At 50.0% G+C, this 10,272-nt stretch overlaps 1 long non-coding RNA gene across 3 annotated transcripts; it reads right to left on the bottom strand.

Moving 5' to 3' along the window:
- Positions 1–1,585: 1,585 nt before the first annotated feature.
- LOC116659880 lies at positions 1,586–9,913 on the bottom strand. 3 transcript variants are annotated; one of them, XR_004315248.1, is made up of 4 exons: positions 9,706–9,913; positions 8,392–8,913; positions 4,416–4,501; positions 1,586–3,544 (listed from the first exon to the last, which is right to left on the bottom strand). It is a non-coding gene; the product is annotated as an uncharacterized LOC116659880 (long non-coding RNA). The 3 variants fall into 3 exon arrangements; XR_004315249.1 differs by lacking the exon at positions 8,392–8,913 and having other exon boundaries at positions 9,706–9,898; XR_004315247.1 differs by lacking the exon at positions 9,706–9,913 and having other exon boundaries at positions 8,392–9,319.
- Between the last annotated feature and the right edge of the window lie 359 nt (positions 9,914–10,272).

Below are 10,272 nucleotides of genomic sequence, written 5' to 3'. Positions count from 1 at the left end.
CTAGACTCCTAAGGTGCTGGTCAGCTGTTATTCAGCTATGGTGGTTTCTGGCCGGCTCACTGACTTTTGCCCTCCAAGTTAGGGAGCCTTTGCTGGTTTCCATCAAGGGAATATGCGTGCTTTTGAGATTTTTCTTCATTTCCAGTGAGCCATCCTGGCAAAATTGCTGAAACAATCAGCTATGATGAGGAATCAAAGCCCCACCCCATTCTGTGCAGTGTTTCCTATCTTGTCTTTCCTTATGTTGTGGAGGCAGAATTCAGTAAGCATTCAGTTGCGAACTGTAGGAGCTTAAGATGTGCCTGGAACTGGAGAGAGCAAAGCCCTGGGGAAAGAGAAAAAGAACTGTGCATTTTACAGTCTGAAAGATTCATGCTTGCTTTTGGGAGATGCAGAATGAGAACGAAGCCACTGACAACGAGGACGCGGCATTACTGCAGTTACAGTGCAGCGTCGTGCTGTTTGTTCAGCGTGATCAGTAGCTACAATAAAAGGGCGTCATAGAGAGATTAAGCCCCGACTCTGTGCCATTGTTAAGAACTTTGCGATATTCATATAGATAATAATTACGAGCTTATATGTAAAAATCACAGTGAAACAGTGACATTCAATCATCCAGGATTTGCTGTGTGTCGCTCACTGGGACTGTGCTCAGGCTTGCTGCTACACTTGGGGATCCCTGTGAGAACCACCCCCACCCCCTGAGTCCAGTGCAGGAACTTCAATGTGTCCTTTTGCACATGGTGACAACACCAGGGGTGGGGTTCGGTTCTCAGAGATGGACAGGCACTCAGGCTATGAAGCAGCTGATGACATGGGATGGCTTCAGATGGCAGGTGCCTTAGATGGATCTACGTGGATAGGATGACTGAGGTCTGGCTGGTCTGGGAGGCTTCTTCTGGAGGAGGTGAGCCTTGAGATGGGGTAATGGACAGAGTTGGTGGGTGGCAGAAGGAGGTGGCTTTGCCAGTTAAAGAAGGGCCGTGGTCTCTTTTCTTACCTCTGAATGGGGTTGCTATTTCCTGCCTGCCTCTGGCTGATAGAAGGATTTGTAGTAAAGTAATACTGGGGTTACTAACAACAGCCAGCGTCCCGTGAGAGCCTACTATGCGATGGGCACAGTGCCAAGGGCTTCCCTTCCATCACCCCATGGACTCCTCAGCACTACCTTATGGGATAGGAACCATTATCAGCCCCATTTTTTAGATGGGACAAACTGAGGCTCAGAGCAGTTAACTGATTTGCCCAAGTTCACACAGCTATTAAAAGATAGGTCAGAGCCCGGGTCAGAGTGCACAGACTGGGTTTGGAACCAATCCATTAACCAATCTATTAACTCCAGATACTCAGGAAGTATAAATATGAATCCTTTTCCCCAGATGAAGTTTCTCTTTATTTCTATCCCCCGTCTTCACACCTCCAAAGGGCGGGACAGTTTTGACTTTGGCTGCAAATTTTAGCTATTATTGCCCCACATCTCTGGTGCTAAATTTAGACAATCTCTGGATGGAGATTGAGAGAGAAAAGGGGAAAATAAGCTGCAGCTGTCCCTGCTGATGTGAGTCACAGCGAGAGGGCTGACAGGTTTCATTGACTTATTTATTTTGGTGTCATTAACCCATTTTAAGTATACACAGAAATTGGTGGTGGTGAAGAGGAGGGGGCTTGGGAAGCTGCTGGTGAGCAGAATGACAGAGAAGCTCGAATGGGGAGGGAAACTGACCAGCACTCTCCTCTCTTGCTCTGGTCATTATTGTAAGCGGCCCATAGGCTTCAGACAGCGTGAGTGCTTGTGTCGCCTCAAACTCTGACCTCAGACTGTCTGGTTGGAACCTTGGCGTTGCCACTAAATAGCTGCATGGTCTTCAGATCTCTGTGCCTCGGTTTCTTCATCTGTAAAATGAGAATAAAGCCCTGCTGTCCTAGGGTGGTTAAGAGGATGGAGTGAGCACACGCGCAGAACAGCTTCATGCCCAGTGTCACTTCCTCCGTGACGTCACAGTGTGCACCTGACTTGCGTCATTTTTTTTAATCTTGCAAAGTCCATCTGTGCTTCCTTGGGGAAGTCAGGTCATGATACATGATCTTGGGTGTGGCTCTCCGTGGTTCATTAAGTTCTGCAAGCAGCAGAATTGTCTGGCTAAAACCTAGGTCAGATCACGTAAGTCTCGTTCAGAACCCTCTGGTAGGTTCTTGTGTCCCTCTGGACGGAGCCACACCTGCACTGTGACCCGGCCCAGCTCTGAGACCTCTGGCAGACTGCCCCTCTCCCATCGTCACTTTCCCAGTGAAGTTTCTCCCCATTCAGGGTCGCTCACCCAGCAAAACGTGTCCCTGTCCTCCGAGCTGTTTTGTTTCCCTGCTTAGCACTCACTGGAGTCTAAGGTCCAGTCTGAGTCATCTCTCTTGCCTGCGGTCCATAACCCCCAACAGAAAAAAAGGCTTCAGGGGATTTTTGTTCACTTTATTGTCTTCTGTGTTCCCCATTGTCCAGGCTGAGGTTCGTTTGTTGAGTGAATGAATGAAAACAATCTTTGCATCTTTGTCGGACAACAGACCTGTGAGGTGGGGATTCTGATCTCCATTTGACAGACAGGAAAGTGCACACTGGTTTCCACAGCAGCTGCGCCATCTCCCATTCCTACAGCTGAGCACACGGGTCCCCAGATCTCCACATCCTCACCCATACTTGTTATATTTTTTGTTTTTTTGTTTCTGTTTCTGTTTTTGTGTTTAGTTTTAGAATAGCCATCCTAATAAGTATGTAAGTGACATCTCATAGTGGTTTTGATTTACTTTTTCCTAATGGCTAAGTGATGCTGAGCACCGTTTCATCTGCGTATTGGTCCCTTGTAGCTCTTCTTTGGAGAAATGTTTTTGTCGCTGTTGAGTTGTAGGAGTTCTTTATATTTTCTGGATGTGAATCCCTTATCAGGCAGATGATTTTCAAGTATTTCTTGCATTCTGTGAGTTGTCTTTTCACTCTCTTAAGTGTCCTCTGATGCACAGGGGTTTTTAATTTTGATCGAATCCGACCATTTATTTTTTCTCTTGTTGCCTGAGCTTTTGGTGCGAGGTGCAGACAACTGGGCCGCACTTAGCCAGGGCCATCCAGCCAGAAGTGACAGAACACCGGTCCCGACCACAGTCTATTGATCCGTTCTCCAACATGTGAGTCGTTGGCAAAATTTTTTTCCTTTGAGATTCTTTTCCCCCAACACAAACAGAGCTGCTGCGAGCATTCTTGTCCGCCTGGTTACATGTGCCAGGGTTTCCGGCTAGGGTGGTAGGACCCAAGGCTGCTTTGGGTTTTCCTGTGGTCATAGACTCTCAACATCAGAAGGGCCGTCTTTGGCCAAGGACTGCTGACCATCAATGATAATCTGAAAAGAAATGCTGTTGGTGTGATGTTGAAGAGCACAGTTCCTGGAATCGGGGCGGCGGTGAGGGGGCCGCAGATTCACTTTTGCCTTTGATTCATTCTGTTACTTAGTTTACTGTGCAGGGAACTTAACTTCTCCCTTCCTGTTTCTTCAGCTGGAAACTGAGGATAAAAGTGTTGCATCATTGTGAGATAGTGCAGGCCATGAGATGAACTCACCTGAGGGTCAGCGGGTGGGGTGATAACAAACACTATCACTGAGCGCTCACTGCAGTTGGCTTTGTTCCCTGTGGGCGTTTAAGGATCTCTTATACCCCCCCCCCCAGACCGATGCTGGGATAGACACTGCTGCCCAGAAGAAGGGCAGTGACTCAGAGAAGGGTGCTCAGTGGCAGCGGTGGGAGGGGACTCGGGAAACAGCCCTGGTCCAGTTTACTTTCGCCTCCACGTGGGCCAAGGATTCCAGGCAGGTTCAGAGTCCAGCTGGATCCCTGCTCTCTGCCAGGTCACCTTGACCTGCCCAGGCGGGATGTCCCCCCTCTTCCCATTCACACTTCCCAAGCTCTTCTGTATGGAATGTAGGAAGGCAGGGCCCCTCCTCCAGTGGAGGTGTGTTTACGAGGGCCCTCAGCCAACATACCCCAGCCAGGATAAGCCTTTCTGAAACAGATAAACCGATTGCAGCGGAATAGAATGGGCTCCCGCCAGGCCTGGATGCCTCCACGTGGAAAATACAGCCACGTCGTGGCTGTGCTGCCGCTGTCCTGGATTCCAGCCTGCGGGCCCAGATTATGGGAGGACGGCAGGCAGGTCCCTCTTCCTGGAGAGGGACCCATTTCATCAGCGAGACTTATTCATTCCTTTATGGCTTAGGCCCAGAGGCTGGGCTTTTGACAGCTGGGTGCTCTGCCTGGCTTTTTGAATCATTCTGATACTTGGTAGCTGAGACCGCCCAAAGCCACGGATAACCGCTCCCCTGCAGGAGGAGCACGGAGGCACAGCGTGGCGGATAAGAGTGCAGTTTCTCACTTACACGGCATCAGTTTGATGTCTGCCTGCACCTTCAGAAGTCTCAGATCTCCTCGGGGAAGTTACCTTCTTGAGTCTCAGTTTCCTCATCTGTAAAATTAGACAATAATTAGTACCGAGTAGATACTTTGTTGTGAGCACTGAATGAGATTTTGGACACGAACGGCTTCTCCCCAGAACCGGTATGCAGTAGGAGCTCAATAAGCACTGGTTGTAAGTATCCAGCCGGCCTAGGAGCCCTGAGTGGACATGTGGTTGATGGGCCTGTAGCCACCAGGGGCCAGGAAATGTGAGCTGAGTGAGTGAAAGTGTTGAGCGCTTTGCTGTTTGATGAGCCCATTAATGCGTGTTGCTTCCTTTGTTAAATGTCTAGCTTTGGAGTCCAGGGGCCCACGCTTGAGCCCTGTCTCTGCAAAATGATGCTAATGGCTTCTTTCCTTGACATCCTCATCTGCAAACTCACGTTTGCTCACACCTGAAGTAGCTCTGCCCGTGGACTCACCTCTGTTCTGAGCTCTCTGCCTCTGTGTCTGATCTGTGCATTTAATCCTTACGACAGTCTGTGCTAGCTGTATTAATTTGCCCATTTTACAGATGGGAAAACCGAGGCAGAAAGGTAAGCAAGTGTCCAAGGTAACAGCTAATAAGTAGCAGGGCCGGAGCCCAGATGCGAAGCCAGGCCGACTGCTTTTAGGACCCGTGTGCCTAACTGGTATGCCTTCCTGCCGGAGGCCGCCTCTCCCTCAGGGGGAGTTGATCTGATCAAGACGTAAGACGGACGAGGAGGAGCTTGGGGCACTTGAGAGGAGTTTATTCAGGGCACCCACCGCCTGGCCCACAGGAGCGCACAGAGCTGTCAGGGAGGTCCCCCAAGGTGAGCTGACGTGGCAGAGGTGGGATCAGAACACAGATGACCCTCAGGCCACCCTCCCTGGGGGAAGGGATGCTTCTGTGCTTGGGGCTTAATCAGTAAGAGAAGATTAGCAGCAGACTCCTTCATTCCATTTGCTCTAGTAAGTCCGGAGGCAGACACGTTCCCTCCCAGCCAAGAAACTGAGTCGCACCGCCCCAACGCCCCTTTCCCCACCCACCAGACTGACAGTCTGGTTTTCATTGTTGGAGTAATAAATTATGCTTTTTAAGGATGAGAATGTCTTCCAGCTGTTGAGTGGTTTAAATTTCCAGATGTTCCGCTGCCCAGGAAGCAGAGAAGGGTGCCGGATGGGATCTCCTTAAAAGTTGCTGAACAGAATGGCTCATTAAATTTCAGTGATGTGCCTCTGATCCTCAGGGGAGAGATAGTATTTCCCTGGAGGGGAATTTGCTAGGGTGGCAAGTAGTAAGTGAAGATAAGTGAACTGGATTTGTAGGCAGGAGGCCTGAGTTCTGGTTCCTGCTGGCTGTGTGACTTTGGGCTGAGCAGACGACCACCCTGAGCCTCTTGTTTCCGAAGCTTTCAGCTGGCAGCACTTTTTAAGAACTGGAGGAAGCATTGTTGTTTGGTGCCATCCGAAAGGGGCCGTGTACATGTTAACTCATAGAATCAATGAAAGGCCGGTGAACTGTGTCTGACAATGAAAGGAGACGGAGATGAAGTCCATCCCTGTTTTTAACATAGAAATATGGAGGCCGGAGAGGCTGGGGCTCGTTCAGGCTATCGCTGGACCAGTGCTGTCCGGTCTAGTAGCCAGTGCGTGGTGATCCAGCACTTGAAATGTGGAGGAGTCCGAGCTGAAATGTGCTGTCAGTGTTAAGTGTGCACCAGATTTCTAAGTCTTAGTACAAAACAGAGCATGTAAACTGTCTTTGATAATTGTTCCTGTTGAGTACACGTTGAAGTGATAAGATTTAGACGTGCTAGGTTAAGTCAAAATAATTATTAAAATGAACTTTGCCTCTTTTTGTTATTTATTAACGTGACCACGGGAAAACTTCACATTGTGTATGTGTCTTGCATTATATATCTAGCAGACAGCACCAAGCTAGACTGACACAGACAGCGGCCTTCCGAGTTGTGCGGTGTAGACATCCATAATTCAGCCTTCTGTGCTTTATCTGCAGGATTAATTCTGAAAGTTGAAACACTGGTGAGCAGTGTTGGCGTGATTATGTACATCCAGGCAGTGGGTGATCCCGTGTCCTGTCTGGACCACTCTCTGTCCTGGGGTTTCCAGTTGCCTCCTCCTCTTGAACTACTTGGCTCTATCCTGGGAGTAACTGCTGTTTGAACTCTCAGCCGGCTCCATCGAGCCCCACCGTCCAGTTTCTCAGGTCACTTCCTTGGGAACTGCCTCCCCCCAGCCCCTGCCCCCCAACATTCTGGTGACTGTGGACCTGCCACGATGTCGGGGGTTCCGTGAATTTCCCTTCTTTGCTTGCCATGGCTCTTCTGGGCTTGAGACACTTTTTACTGGATCCCCCAACAATCTCTAAATTGGCCCCCTTGTTTCGTAGGATCGTGTAATTTGTTCGGAGCAGAATCTGAAAAGGAAAACGAGACGCAGTGCGTCCTTCTCTTGGTTTCAAATTACACCTGTTGCCCGTTTTATCCAGGAGCACAAGTCATTATTTCTTTCGACTAATGCTTATTTTCCTAGAGATGACTTTCCTTATAGAAAAATTGGGAAATGTTAAGAGTACAAGGAAGAAAATAAAGTTCAGACATCTTGCTGCGATTCCTTTCTTTTTTTTCTTTATGTTATTTCTTTTAAATGTGAGCTCCCCTAATGTTGACACTTTTATTGGATTTTTCTCTTAATGTAATAGAAGTATTCCCACGTGATGTTAGAAGCAGGCTTTTAAGTATCATTTTTCATGCAACATGACGTTGTAACATCCTGTTGCAGTGACGGTTTGGCATTTTCCCAATTTTACCTGTAATTTTGAGTGATAAGCATATTTCCTGTCCTTTTTGCTCATAACTAGTGCTGAGATGTGTGCTTGCGTGTGCCTCTGTAGACGTGTGTATAGATATGTGTGCACATGGGCGAATAAACTTATTTCTGCCTTTTTGGATTTCTTTGGGATAGATTTCTGAAAGTAGAATGATGAGGTCAAAGGTGCTAGACGTTTTTAAGGCTCTTCATACATAATGAGTCGCTTTTTCACTTGGTTTTGCCAAATGGCAGCCGCGAAACGATGTCGCACATTTCCTCTTCGTGGAGTTGCTTTCTTGTAAGTTGGGTTTCTTTTTTTATTATTATTATTTTTGTTTGCTTATTTTGTTTTGGGGGAAGTTTGTTTATTTGTGAATGGAGGGACTGGAGATTGAACCCGGGACCTGGCGCATGCTAGAAGTGCACGCTCTACCACAGAGCTGAACCCACCCGCTAAGCTGGCTTTCTGAGGGAGGCGTGGATCCTGTTGAGGGGAAGGAGATTGCTCTTTTGTGTTTGTCACTGCTTCTTATTTCCCTTAAACACCGCGCTTTGCTGTTTGGGAAACAGGGAGCTGCCTTGTGGGACTGCCGTGAAGGTTATGCCTCGAGGTTTGCCTTGACTGAGTGGAAGGAATTCTCGCCCGAGCCTGAGGCCCAATCACCGTCAGTCTCACCTAAGAGAACTGTGGAAGGTCACTCGGCTCCCATCAGCCTGTGTTCACCTGGGTGAAGGGTAGATTATGATGCCTGCTTCAGGGCTGCTGGAGGGTGAAAGGAGAGACTGCTAAGAGGGGCACGGCCGCAGTGCGTTTTCAGGATGCTTCAGTGGAAATCCAAGGCACGAGCCTTGGAAGCAAGGTGCTCAGGTTCTGCCTCTCACACAGGGGCTGGCTGCGTGTTCCTCGTCGCCAGCCGACCTCGCTGGGGATAAACACCCGTGTGATATCCCCCTGTTATGTGTGTGTCCCCCAGACAAGGAGCAGGAGACAAGAACGTTTACATCCTGGGTACCTCCCAGCTACGTGACTTTGGGCAAGTTGTTTTGCTTCCTGGACTTTAGATCCCCTCCCCCCCCAATGGGATTAATAACCCCAGTCCTTACCTCTTGAGGTGGTGGTGAAGGTTGGATGAGATGGTACCCGTAAGTTGCTGGGCCTGGCGCCTGGCCCTGGGGATTGCTCAGAAAAGATTAGTTTACTAGTTACTAGTTACTCGCTAGTGCACTCCAGCAGACTTGAGAGCGCCCCAGCGTGGAGTCAGAGCAGCCTGCAGGTTAGCTTCTCAAGCGGGTTGCCCATGGCTCGTGGCAGGCGGGTTCATCGTTTGGACTCTGTAAAGTCAGGAAGGACCCATCCAGGTTGGTCATTTGGCAGATGACAAAGTCAGGCTCTAGATGGCGAGTCGTTCTTCAGGAATTTCCTCGTGTTCCCATTCATGTGTTGGAGAAAATGTGTCACACGCAGACCCACACATGCTCTTGGACTCGATCAGGAAGATGCACCAAAAAAAATGGTAACAGTGGCTGCCTCTAAGGAGACTCTCGGCTGACAGGAGGAGGTTGCAGCTCTGGCTCTGTGACCCTTTCCGTCTTGTTGGAAGTTCTTACCACGTGCCTGTATTAGTCCTTCAGTCAATCAGAAACAGGTTGTAAAAAATCCACCGAGTAGTGAAAGGTCTCCAAATGCCACCTGCTTCCTGATGCATTACTGAGAAGCCCTAGGAGTTTCCAGGAAGCTGTTTTTCAGCTGTCTGTCTGAGCCCACGTCCCCTGACCCCTAGGCCGGAGGACTTCCAGTCACGATGGTCTCCCACCGCTTTGCTGGCCTTCCTTTGTGCCTTCCAGAATCCCAGCCTGAGTGCTGGATACCCCCACCCCCAGGCCGCCAGGCAGGAGACCACCCATTGTCCCACCCTCTGGGGTGGCCCTGCCGAGCATGCCCGAGGCTGCAGGCCCTGGCTTCCTCCTCCCCAGCCCCATCCCCGGCCCTCTTCCTGGCCCAGGCGCCTCCCAGGGCAGAAGGAAGAGTCTGTGCAGCGTGTTCCTTGTCCTCCTTTGACCCAAGCCCTGTTCCAAGAATTTCAGGGCCGCTGTGCTCGCAGGACAGAGTTGAGCTGCTCCCTCAGGCCCCATGCATGGAGCTGGCAGCTCCCTGGAAAAGTTTCTTTCCCCCTTTCTTCCTGGCACAGAGGGTGGGTTCCCCACACCCCCTTCCCCTCGACCACACATCTTTGGGGTGATTTGCGTTGAGCCCTGAAGGAGCACCTTGCTCTGGGGCGTCAGTGAAGGCAGGGGGCAGAAAGCCTGAAAACCCAAAATTCTTCCTCCTTCCTGAGAGTCTGTGATCTCTCTCATGGCCCGAAGCCCCTTCCCTCCCTCCCCCAGAGCCGGCATCATCTTGTGAGCCTGGCCGCTCACCTGTTCTGTCTTTGAGGCCATTGAGTTCCGTGGTGAGCAGTGTTTTCCCTACCTGATGACCCTTTCAGGATACAGGAAAGCGTTTAGAGGCCCACTTTCTGTTTTCCATCGAAGTTGAGAAGAGCCCTGTCAATCCCATGGTCAGGGAGAGTGGGGCAGGCAGGGCAGCGGTGTACCTTCCCCTACTTGGATTATCCACTTCCTAGGAGGGGAGACCAGTTCTAAAATGCCATTGCTCTTGGGCCATGGACACGTGTGCACATTTCAGCAGCGTGGGGCGGAGCCAGCCTCTTCCACTTTCCATCCTCAAAGTAGACCTCAGGCCAAGGGCTTCTTCCTGTTTGTCTAGTTTCTTGTTGGCCAGATGAGGGAGAGGCCCAGGGTGGATGTGACCTTCGTGAGGGAGAGGCTCTTGTAAGATTCTGGGTGAGAAAGACTCATTATTATTTACAACAACAATAGTAACAGTAATATGGAGAAGCAGTAGCCGCCACAAAGCACAGACCTTTTAATTTTCAGCTGGGACAGCGGGGCCTGCCAGCTTCTCCTCTCTTCTGCTTGGCAGCA

This window comes from Camelus ferus, chromosome 25, assembly GCF_009834535.1.
Source record: "Camelus ferus isolate YT-003-E chromosome 25, BCGSAC_Cfer_1.0, whole genome shotgun sequence".
Taxonomy (NCBI): Eukaryota; Metazoa; Chordata; class Mammalia; order Artiodactyla; family Camelidae; genus Camelus; species Camelus ferus.
The sequence above is the reverse complement of the archived record's forward strand: the minus strand, read 5'-3'. Positions and strand labels throughout refer to the sequence as shown.